Source organism: Agelaius phoeniceus, chromosome 5, assembly GCF_051311805.1.
Source record: "Agelaius phoeniceus isolate bAgePho1 chromosome 5, bAgePho1.hap1, whole genome shotgun sequence".
Taxonomy (NCBI): Eukaryota; Metazoa; Chordata; class Aves; order Passeriformes; family Icteridae; genus Agelaius; species Agelaius phoeniceus.
In genome coordinates, this window is record NC_135269.1 from 25,790,607 (window position 1) to 25,803,356 (window position 12,750).

General features: G+C 40.0%; 1 protein-coding gene across 10 annotated transcripts in view; it reads right to left on the reverse strand.

The window, feature by feature from the left end:
- The window catches only part of ATF7IP (activating transcription factor 7 interacting protein), an 82,587-nt gene extending 73,340 nt beyond the window's left edge, over positions 1-9,247 (reverse strand). For 3 of the 10 annotated variants that reach the window (XM_054631614.2, XM_054631607.2, XM_054631613.2), the window contains exons 1-2: positions 8,997-9,245; positions 7,368-7,476 (exon numbers count right to left, since the gene is read on the reverse strand). The gene's annotated coding sequence lies outside the window, so the exon portion shown is untranslated. Of the gene's footprint in view, positions 1-7,367; positions 7,477-8,644; positions 8,860-8,996 lie in introns of those variants that run through there. The other 7 variants (XM_054631618.2, XM_054631617.2, XM_054631609.2 and 4 more) reach the window with 5 other exon arrangements.
- Between the last annotated feature and the right edge of the window lie 3,503 nt (positions 9,248-12,750).

Consider the following 12,750-nt stretch of genomic DNA (forward strand, 5'->3'; position numbering starts at 1 on the left):
TCACTTCTCTTCTACATAATCCAAATTTGTCTATTTTAAAACAAAATACTTGCAAATGAGTCCATGGGGCAATTCCAAAGAAAATCAGTGTTGAATTATACCTAGCCTTTTAACAAAAAATATTTGTGATCCAAAATTAGCTCAACATAGTAAGTCGCTCCCCCCAAAAAAGTAGAACAACATGCCCTCCAACCACTCCAATTATGAAAAGGTCTAGACTTATGTAACTGGGCATGTCTGTTACCAGCTGTAGTTAGTTATTTCAGGATTGATTAATCATGCCAGCAGTAGTTGTCTGATGCACTCATCAGCACTACAGCCAATATTTCTAACTTAAAAAAGTGGTGAAACACATCATCTGGCTCTTCTTTTTGTCCTTGTATTACCATGACCTGCAGTACAAGAAAGGGCACATGCCACCTATGAGACAGCTCCACTGATTGTCTCTGATAGTATGGCACATATTTAGAAAACTAAATGAAAATATACTTGAGATTCAAAAGACATATTTCTCAAAAAACAAACTTGTGAACATTGGAGAACAAATTCATTACAGCTAATTTGAAACAATGCGTTACAATGAAGCTTTTCTTCCCCAACACCTTGTACTAAACTAAAAATCAAGTCTACAACCAAATAATAAAAAAAAAAATTTATTATCTGATTATATACCCCACGTTGCTTACTCTAAGCACCATATATACCACACCATTAGCGTCTGGAAATTTACAATAACTTGTAAGATTCCCAAATTCGAACTTAAATATTCCATTTGTATAACAAATATACATCTACTTTGATTCCCCCAGTAACAATGGTTTAAATAGAATTCTGTGTTTAGTATGTCTACAAAACTTGTATATCAAAACGTGAATTCTGACTTCAAGTTTCACTATTTCAACAATATCACCAAAAACATAGGGACATTCTAACCCAGAATCCAAAAGTTGCGCTTGTACAACACTGCGTTTTATGTAACGCTGAGTCTTGGAGCGTGACATATGGATGACAATGACTTAAATAGGTTTGAACAGGCAAAACCAACAAGTTTGCAAAAAAATTTCACAGAACACTTTCCCTGAGCCAGAGAAAACAGAATCCATGTCACAGTCCTGTTGCTACAAATGTCTTGCTTTGTCAGAAAGCTTCAGGAACATGCAGAGGCCCTAATACATTAATACAGACACATGGATGCAAAAAATCTTACGGAATAGTAAGAAATCACGTGCATTAACTTAAATGTCCAGTTCAATAGATCTCCATTGACACACAAAAGCGTGTTTAAGTGTGTTAAAAGTTACTATTCAAACTAATTTTAAAATAAAACCTGTTGTTTAAATAAACACAGACTTAGGAATGGAGTAAGTCCTCTGAAACTGCTTTAGCCCTAAAAATGTTAGACTGCACCAACACTAATGTGTAATTCTATACTAGCATGGGACTACAGTTTTTTCATTGCTATCTAACATGGCATTTATACAGACTCTCTTGTCAAAATCCCAAGAAAATAAAGCATTTTTATAAGACTGGAGAATGGAAGTTAAACATGTTATGATAAGAACACCAAACAATCTTTAATCCTGCCCTCTTTTGATAATATGCCAAAACATTCCAATATCATCTCAGTAAATTCAATTACTAGAGCCATAAATTAAAGCAAGGCTTCCGTTTTCCCAATTTCTCATGGACATCAAACAAGAACCGCAAGAGAATGGCATCCTGTTGTTTCTCCAGGTATTGCCCTGTGTAAGTAACATCACCTTTGCACACACCTCTTAAATACCATTACACAGAGCCACAGTTCATACCAGGGCTCCTTCCTGAAGGATCAAGGGCAGGCAGAAATTTCTGCCCATTCAGACAAGATTTTAAGCATTTAAACATAACAAGTGCAGGAGAGAACAACCAAAGCATGAATAGTTTCTTTTGCTCAAATTAAATGCTTAGAAACCACTTACCTATGTCTCATCCACAAATCCTTGTGTCCAAACCACATCCTATCCACTTTTCTCATTTACCCTCTTCTGTTATTGATCTTTTTGTTTTGTTATGTGCTGTTTTATATGTTAGTTAACGTTAAGTAGAAAAAACAGTTCTTACGTTGATGAAATTCAGAAGAAATTATTTGTACACAATTCAACTGCCGCCTCTAAATACTATCCACTGAAACCCTTTTTTATTCCTATTTTTGCACAGGCCAGTAGACTGATTTCAAGAAACATCTTGGCTCTCACTTGGGACATCACATATAAACACTACCTAAACTGCTGGGGGAAAAAAAAGAGCTCATAATTATGAGACAAGGAGCACTGAAATTCAGAAAGCAAAAGTCTGCACAACATTGAAGGACACCTCATTTTTCCAAGCTTCTTGATGAAAGGACCAAAGCAGGAAATTTTCAGTGCATTGACTGAAGTTAGCAGGCATTTATATTAATATGTTTAACCCATTTCTGAAAAAACAAAAAAATTTGAATGCAACTTGTTTTAAAAAGGACCTTATGGAAACTGCAGCATGTTGGAGGCAAAGCTAAGAAGTAAAATGGCAGCTTTTGGATTGTTTGGTTGGCATTTTTCTTTTGAGGAAGGAGACATGAGGGATGTGGTTTTGTTCAGGAAATTGTTCGGGGGTTTTTTTAACATTACATTTGTTTACAGTACCATGAAATTGCAGATAATGCTTGAGACAACACAAAATGACAGTTGTTAAAATAATCTGTGTATTTATTTTGTCTCCCATATCCACAGCCATATAATAAAATCTGTGCATTGACTATGGGAGTTTACTTGAAAGCATTTTCAGAAACCAAACCTAGAAGAGGAAAACATTTTTCTGGTATTACAAAAATTCATGTTACCCACAGCAAAAGTACCTCTATTAGTTGAGATAAATATTTCTTAAAAATACATTTTAAAGAAGTACTTTGCACCCAGCCACCTAATTCCCTAAGTTCTCAAATGATTTGACGTTGGTTTATGAAAGAAGTAAGTGCTAGTAATTCCTATGTATAGTTTTTAAATAATTTGTAACAAGTACAGCTCAAAATATAACAAAAGGCATAGTTTGCTTTCCAAAACATAAGTTTTCCCAGAAAAACATAAAAGGTATTTATACAACATACATACATTTACACAATGTTGTGAATTCTTCTACTATGATGGGATGCAAACTGACCTACAACTGAAAATCAGGCAGTTATTTAGCATGGTATAGTTAGTACCATGCTCTCAGCTACACCTGCAAGGGAGTCTTTACTTCCAGAAAAAAACCTGAAAGATGGGGGGAGGGATGGAAAGGGGAGGGCAGACTGGCTGTTAAATGTACACTCAATTAAAAAGATATACACCAGCAGTACTAAGCAAGATAAGGAGTGAGCAATGGAACTAGGGAATCCACATTTCTTACAAATTATAAATATTGTCTTGCTATTTCTTACCCAGGTTATCACTGGTTACTACACCAAGCAAGTGAACAGTGGACACTGGCCTATGTAATGACTGACAGCAAGTTATTCCCCCAAAATACCACTTAATTTCAAACCTCCCTCACTACCAACACTGGTAGCTTCTCCTCACTCCAGCTGTTTGTTTTCACAAAATTTGCAGGTATTAACTATTAATAATTATTAATTATTAATAATTATATTTGATGATTACGCTTTATATTTACGGAAAACTAACAACTCTTCCAAGAACTACTAAAAACAACTATCAATCAATGTTCACATAAAACTGGACTACTGTGCTAGAGATGGGCAGCTTTCTTTTAAAATTGTTTGGGCTGTGGCACAATTTGAAATTTTTGCCACGTATCTGTATTGGAATTTTTCTTCTTAACCAGAAAAATAAACTCATTAGACTCATCTGTCCTCCTAGCAGAATTTTTAAGTGTCACTTTAATAACCTTATCCACACAAATATTTTAAAGTTTTATGCAAGCCTGAAACTTAGGCCTGCACGAAATGCTGAAGTTGCATGTGAGCACAGCCTCTGGTATTGTACAGGCTGGGGGGATAAACAGATGGTGAACAGCCCTGCTGAGAAGGTCTTGGGGGTTGCAGGTGGATCAGGGCTGGACATGACCCAGCAATGTGCACTTGCAGCCCAGAAAGCCAATTGTATCCTGGGCTACATCCAGAACAGCGTGGACAGCACAGTGAGGAAAGGGATGCTGCCCCTCTGCTCTGCTGAAACCCCACCTGCACTGCTCTGGAGTCCTCAGCACAAAAAGGACATGAACCAGTGAGTCCAAAGGTGGGCAACCAAGATGATTAGAGAGATGGATCACCTCTCCCAGGAAAAAATATTGAGAGAAGTGGGGTTGTTCAGTCTGGAATAGAAAAGGCTCTGTAAATACCTTAAGGGACCTTCCAGTGCTTACAGAAGAAGTACAAAAGAGCTCCAAAGAAACCAATTACAAGGTCATGTAGTTATAGAACAAAAAGTAATGGATTCAAACTGAAATCCAGTAGGTTTATATTAGATATTAGGAAAAAAATCCTTTTGTGTGAGAGTGGTGAGGCACTGTAGTGTGAGGTGGTTAAATTGGGAATGCTTCACCTGTGTTACGTTTTCGAGGTCAGGCTGGATGGGGCTCTGAGCAACCAGGTCTAGTGGAAGATCTCCCTGCACATTGCAGGGCAGCTGGGAGCAGATGAATTTTAAGGTCCCTTGCAACCCAAATCATTCTATGATTATGATTTATGGTGCACTTAAAGCATTTTGTCTTTTTTAACGCTATGTAATACAACACCAGGTGAAAGCATGAAATACAAAGCTATCCAGAAGTCACATGCAACTGAGAAATCTACTTTCTTTGGAACGCTTTTTGGCCTGTGTATATTTACAAAAGACAATCAAGGAAGAGCAGTGCTAAGAACTAGAGCATTCATTAAAACCAGAATAAAAAAAAATCTCCCTCCAACTAATAAAACAGACTCCCCTTTCTGGATCACACTTCCACTGTTCACCACAGTAAAAAAATAATAACGCACTCTGAAGATCCCATATTTAGATAACTAATATCAGTACTTTGTATCTACAACCAATGACACTCACTCTTGTAGTCTAATCTGTAGACTAATACTGCACTTCAGTTAGATGTTTTCAAAACTTACACACTGTACATATGAAATCAAGAATTTGACTACTATAAAAATGCAAAAAAAAAAAATTAGAAAAAGCTGAACTTGAACAAAAAATGGAAAACATCTAAAAACACTACCAACAATACACAAAAGCTTTTCAGGTAAACAAAAACTAAGACTCCCACAATGCCATGTGAAATTATTCTCTTAACAGGATAACCAGAAGTCAAAAGTGGACGCAAACTATGTTCCAGATCCTCCTAACCCAAGTATTAAAAATATTTTAAGTTACTTTCTTTGGCATCATCCAGTAGGCTTTAGTATCTAAACCAAGGCCAAAGTAGAGAAATTTTGAAATTAGGTATTACACAATTCATATCTAAGCCATATTCACTGATTAAGACATTCTACAGCTGACTTGACAAGAAAAATATAATTTAAAAAAACAATTTAACTTTCTGCTTTTAATGAACTGTCAAAAAAAACCAAAAAAAAACCAACCCAAAAAAACTTGACACACAACAGCCCCATCTTACTCCCCATCCTGTATTTGGATAAGTCACTGCTGCTTGATAAACAGCTTCTTACAGTACAGTAGAACTAGAAGAACTTTTTCATGCAGTACACAGAGCACAGTGAGTAGAACTGAAACACCGGGACTACAAGTATACATCATGAAAACAGCATTTATGCTAACCAGTTTACAAACCCCCACTTATTTTGTGTGAATAGATCAATTTCCCAGAGTAATGTCAGGTACTAGAGAAAACCAAGGAGACAAATGAGTTATGTTCTGCAAAAATAACATTAGATTTCATTGCATTTAAGAGCAGCATTAAATAAAATCATCAAGGAGGGGAAAAAAATCCCAGCTCCCCATACTCACATATCTTAATTTTGTAACTTACAACTTATTTTCATCATTTATTACCCCTTACGAAAACTGCAATGAACATGGGTCATTGCCGTAACTCCCAAAATAAAATCCATCACGTAAAGATGGAACCCATAATACAAAAAAACCCATCAACAACCCATAATACAAAAAACCCATCAAGTAGAATAAATAAGAAAGAAAAAAAGCACTAGCATGCAAACTACTGAGTAAAAACGTACTGGTTTAAAGGATCTTTTGGCCTTACTGCTTATATCCCATGAATGAACTTATCATTTTTGCCATACGCATAGTTTCTGACAATTAAGCTGAGATAAACCTAATAAATACTTACATCATTAGAACATCTAATGAAAACTAAATTATTTTTGCCTTATTTTGAAAACAAAATATAGTATTTGGCTTAGTCAGCTCCATTTCATGGTGAAAATTTTTTTAAGTTTGTAACAAGAAACACATGCAAATACAAGGAAAATGAAAATCTAATTACTAACAACAAATCAGTATTTTAGAATTCACTGAACACGTTAAACATTTCTGTTTGCACCGAATTCAGTAAATCAGTATTTAAACTTTGTTAACTAATAACTTTTATTAAGCTGTTCAGGCTCTTGCTTGGCTGGCAAAAATCACCTTCCATGATGGTAGGAAAGCATATGCTTATGTGTTCTTGTCCCCAGGGGAAGGAATACTAAAGGAGCTTTTATAGAGAAATTCACACACCATAGGTAATGTTGGTTTTTTAAGTTTTGAAATGGGCATAATAAGACAAGCTACAGCTTATAAAGGTACAGGAAACGTGGCAAAAAAGATGTGTGTATCTATTAGAATCAGCATCTTCTTGAAAACAGACTTCAAATGGGGTAGAAGATAAATGGTTTCACAAAAAAGTCATCAAAATAACAATTTAAATTGATGCACATAATTATTATTGAATCATTTTAGAAACAAATGGTACTGTGATTAGTTTTAAGTCTACACAACATCCAAAACACTTTCAGTATATTATTTCATACAACAAAATACAACACTGTTCCATATTACCACAGAAAACATCAGCTCAGCACTGCTACAGTTGGTAGAAAGGTTGCAGCTGATAAAAACATGGTTTACACCAAGCAATGCACTAAGTTCTCCAAACTAAAAATGTAACAAGAATCCAAAATTATTAATATAATGCTCCCTCAATTATACACACATGGGAATTTAATTTGGTAGTTCTGAAGCATATAAAATAATAATTGCTATATGTCAAGAATAACTAGTGGGTGCAGTTACCACGATTCATGAATTGCATAAATCCTCAAATTATTAACAAATTTATTTTATAATTGGCCTGACAACAATCATTAGCCCCATTTCATAGATGTGAAACTGAGAAATTACCTGTCCAAGGTCACGTATCAAACAGCAGTGGTTTTTGTGTTTGGTTTCTTCTCTTCCAAGAAATTCTTAGTATCTGCAGCAACACTCTCCTTCATACCTTCCTGTAGGACTGCAAAAAATAGCACCTAATTAGAACACCACTTATTTTTTATATTGATAGCTGATGAGCATGTACAGATTTTATATTTAAATTTTTCATTCCACACTTAAGCAGAGATTAAGAACATTCTTCAGTCTTCTGCTTTTGAAAATACGAACCTACTATGAACTGTAACAAGCGCAAGCATATATTTTAACTTGCAAAAGAGAAACAAATAGTATGCTTATAAAATATTCTCATCTTGCAGAATTAAGTTCTAATAACCCTGTTTATAATAATGCTGCATTTTCTTGTATAGTTTGGGATATTAAGCAAACATATCCATTAACATGCTCTTACTTCCACTGGTTAGCATAGCAAATATCTAGAGGCGTAAGTGATGTTTTTCTGTGACTGAAGCCTGCATTTTTAAGCTCACTGACTGCTTCCTAGAATAGCAGAGCTGTTCACCCCTTTATTTTAAGCAGGTACTTTTCCATCAACATTTCCATCCAACTTTACCACTTAGTCTACCTAGTCATGTGACACTACTTAGAATGATTTCAAGATTACTGTTAAGTAACAAAATATCTTACTATCAGCATTTCCACTGAATATCTGCCAACGACTGCGAAATCCAGAAACATGGATTTGCTAGAAGAACAAACTACTCCAGGGCAGAGGGACACCAGGCCTCAGAATTAAAGAAAAAAGCACTTAACTGAGAAAAGTTTGGATATTTAAAATATTTAACCTTAAGGAAGAGAAGAGGTTCGAATGTACCTTCTTTACTTAGCACATGGCTTAAACTCTTTTGCCATGTTTTGATGTGGGCGGCCATGACACCTCGAGGAGGCGCTTGGGCCTTGTTTACTGGTGACACCACACGAGTAAGCACAATTCAACCTTCTCGGTTCCCATATAAAAGCTGTTTGGTTTCCAAGAAACAAGCATACCCATAAAGTACAAAAATTGTGCCCTGGTGCCTGCCAGTGTAAAAACACCACCAGTACTTTCCCCTCGTTGCGTCCACAGTCCATGCGCTGCGATGTCCCACGCCCGCCGTGCCGGTGCGGCCCTTCCCGGCGGCACCCAGCACCAACCACCCAGGCCAGGCCAGCCCATTTCCGGCAGGGAGCAAGGAAACGCTCTCGAGGCGCCGGACGCGCCCCTGTCCCACCCAAACACTCGCCCTCACCTCGCCTCGCCTCGCCCAGGCCGCGTGAGGCGGGTCGCGCCCATGCGGGTGCCCGCTGCTCCCGGTGCGCGCCCCCGTCAGACCCACCTGTGCCCGCGCCGCCACCGCCGCCGCCAACGCGCGAAAGCAACGGGGACGCGCACGCGCGCCACCGCCGCTGCACTGGAGCCGGGTCACGTGCTCCCATGCATGCGCGTGTACAGCGCTGCAGCTTTCCGGCGCATGCGCGCTGTTGCTGCAGCCGTCTGCAGCCGCCGCCGCCGCGCGGAGCAGCGAGCACGGCCGCCGCTGTGCCGTGCCGTGCGCTGCCCTACCCGCCCGGCCCCCGCGCCCCGAGCGCGCCCTGCCGTACCTGCGCCCTCACGTCCCGCGGCAGCTCCAGCCCGAGCAGCCGCCGCTGCCGCCGCCGCTGTGGATTCAAACTCGGAACGCGCTCCAGGCACAAACACCACCTCCCCCCGTCGCACACGCCGGGCCGCTATGCAAATGAACCCTGTGTCTCCTCCCCTCGCTCAGTTGTCCCCGCCCCCTCCGTGGGCACAGGGGCCGGCAGTGGGGGGCTGCTCCGGAACCGGCCAATCACAGGGCCGGTCATCTTAGTGGCATGCAAATAAGCCTCCGTGATATTTAAATGAGCAGTGGCCCCGCCCCTTGGCGCGCAGCCGTGCAAGGGTAGGCGCATTAAGCGCCGGGGCGCGCTGCGGCCGCTGCCGCTAGGGGGCGCCATGGAGCTCCGAAGGGCGGTGCCGGGAGCAGCCGGCCCAACCCCCCTTCCTTCCTCCCTCTCTTCCCTCTCGCAGCTTCCCGCCTCAGGAGCTGCAGGCTACATGGCCCTGCAGCCTCTGTGACACCTTCGAAAGCCCGCCTGCAATCCGCCAGGCTGCTTTATCAGTGACCTGCAATGCTCGCTGCTCGTCCCTTATCACATCTTGTGTCCCGCCTCTGAGCTAGGGCTGTGCCTGACCAAAGCCCAAGAGGTTTGGAGTTGTTTGATAACGCGCATTGAGGTTCAAGAGTGCCAAGAAACCTAAGGGTGCCTGTTGGCTCTGCTTTTAGGTGAAGCTGAAGCACATGGGTTATCCTGGGTAAGCTTCAGGTCAAAACTACAAGTTCCCCATCCACCCTCCATTTCTGCCTCAGGCACGGGGGAGAAAAACACACGGCCTGCTTTGACATGAGCTAGAACAGTGTGTTCTTTGTACAGCCCAAGGCAGAACTGAGCAGCAGGTGGTCTGTGCCAGGAGGCGTGGGTCAGGTCTAGGAGAGAGACCCATGGCTGTGCCCATAGAAGAGCATGTGTAGACTTCTCGGCAGAAGTACCAGTCATCTACTAAGTTGGTAGCGGAGAATCATGTTCTTTCTCTGAGGCAAAGAAAGGTCCCATTCTTCCTGAACCGAAGGTGTGAAAAACAAAATTTTTATTTGTTTTCTTGGAAATTAAGCTAAATATGGATAAAACTTCTGTCTGTCATATATGGACCAGGCTGGGCAATAGGTTTCTCTGTGCACATATGTTGTGAAACAGTATCTGTGACACAGCCATTGTAAGAGTCTTGTCAGGTGTGCTTGGTGGATGGGCTAAGGAAACTTTCCTGTGTGACTGTCTAGGAACCACTCTGGCTGTCACACTCGCACCACCAAAGCTGGGACTGAAGCTGCTTCACACTCGCGGCTCCAGCAACCGATGGGTGATCCCCTTGACTCCCTACCCTCCCCACACTCTCACAGTCAGACCACCTTTCCTTACTGGTTTGACCCCAGGCTTCCCATAGCAGAGTCTCCAATATCTGGATCCTTAAAATAATAAAATCGCAGTGCAGCAACAGAATCAGAGCTGAGGTTGGTGCCTTGGAGGGAGGAAGGATCCTGAGTAAAGGAAGCCCTGGGCTTTTACACCCTCCCATTCTATGCACACTATAGTCTGAGGTGTTCCAGCTGAGTGTCGGCTCCTGCCGTGTCTCTGAGTGTCCCGATCACATGGCCAATGCCACAGGCCCTTTGCCTCCATTGTTGTGCAAAGGGTTGCCACCCGTTCACAGTCTCTTGCTTCTCTGGAGCTCCTGCCCCCCAGAGCTCAATCTGCAGCTGCACTGCAGCTACACACTGAGCTACCTGCACTGAAGGTATTCCTCAACAGATTGAGGGGCAGTGGTTTAGGGTTCCGCCATTTCCAGTGGTTTTCCTGATCTCTCTGCTACGTTTCCATTGCACAGCCAAGATGGAACAAGAAATGTACACGTGCCCATAAATTTGCAAACACATCTGCAACAGGGCTTTAAGAAGGGGTACTAGCCTGGAACTTGAACTGCTGAAATGGGAACATGCATCTTTCTCAGCTGTATTTGCTACAGGCATGACAATTTCTAAGAGGAAGTGTGACAGAAACCTGTAACCATAATGTCTTAAACTTTCGTTGTTGAACTACAGTACCATGGTGAAATGTTTTGTCTTGAAAAAGGGATACATGAATTTGAAGTTGAACCTTCTGAGCTTTTGTGTACAGTCAGAGGACAATATTTTTCAGAAAGAAGAGGCCAGAACTACCCATAAGTTGGCAGTTCCTAGCCATGCCTATTGTTTAACTTGTAAATTCACTTCTGGAGAGCACTTTTGCAGGGTACTTGCATATAAGTCCTTTGGGAGTCAATCAGGATTGAATGCTTTTTGGCTAAAAGGTGAGTTTCCAGAAAACTGTGAATCTTTTCAATCTCTATAATCTCTTTGAATAACGACTGGCGTTATTCCAAACTCAATTTAGTACAGAAGCCATTACAGCAATGTAGTTTTGTTCAATGCAGTACAGTTAATGTAGCAAAGAGAGAGTTAAGAACAAGACCTGGCACCAGTCTCTTCTCTCTGGCAACCAGTGACAGGACCTGAGGGAATGGCATGAAGAGGAGTCAGGGGAGTTGTATTAATGTAGTGTTATAGCAAATTAGTGCCCTGCTATGGCATTTCAGCCACCAGCAGTGGTAGTAGGACTGTATCCTTAAATTTGAAGAAAAGATAATATTTGAATTACAAGATTAGGAATTTGAGGAAATGAAATTCCAGATTTTTGACAACCACTCTTCCTATGACTGGTCATAAATTTGAAAAAGCTGTAGTATCAGTTTATATTGCTTGGCATCTTTGCAAGAAGAAGGTTAAAATAAAAAAAATTCAGAGAACCAAAACTTCATCAACTTGTCTCTATTTGCAAAATGTGAGGGTTTTGCTGTAAAAAGAATGTGCAAAGTAAACAGTACGCTGGAATTAAATTACGAGATATAAAATTTTAACACCACAAAAAAGTAGCTATAATCTAGTTTCCTGTCTGATTACTCTGTTAATGTGTTCAAGCATTGTAATGATAAACATAGAGAAAAAAATATATTCCAATGGACTTTACAAAAATAATGTTAAAAATTGGGCATCTTACATGCAACAGAGAATTCTTGATTTCAATTCTTCAATGAACTTAAGGCTTAAAATCTGCATAGACTATTTAATTTTCTTATTTCCAGGTAGTGTTATAGGACAGTTTCCAACCTATGAATATCACTAGAAATCTGATTACATTGTCCTTCTTTCTGTATGTCAGATTGTGGTAGAAGTGTGATATTAACACCATGAATATTTTCAAAATATTAACTCTCCCCATATGATTTAGTAGTTGCTAATGGAGACATTGCAGGGTCACAGTGGAAATGCTAAAAGGAAGAAAGGAAAGTGATGCTTGAAAAAAGGTACAATTCTCAGTATGAAAATGTACTTTTTATATAAAGATAATTGCTGACTTTTAATAAAAACAAAAGATGATTGTAAGAAGCATTTAGCAAGAGGGAAAAAGTAATTTTATTTCCAGTAATTTTGAATAAATACTGGAGAACATGTATTTAAAGACCTCACTTTGCTAAATGGATGACACTTTTGAGCCAGTAAGATTTACATTATTTGTTTTTTGGTTAATCGCTAGAGTAGTCAGTATTTCTTACATATTAATTGCCCAACAGGATGGAATGATTAAAACTTATCTGATTACAAACAATCCCTACACAGGTCTAAAGAAACACCATAATACCAGAAAGCAATTTCACTAACAGATACATTTTTGGTAAGAAAAA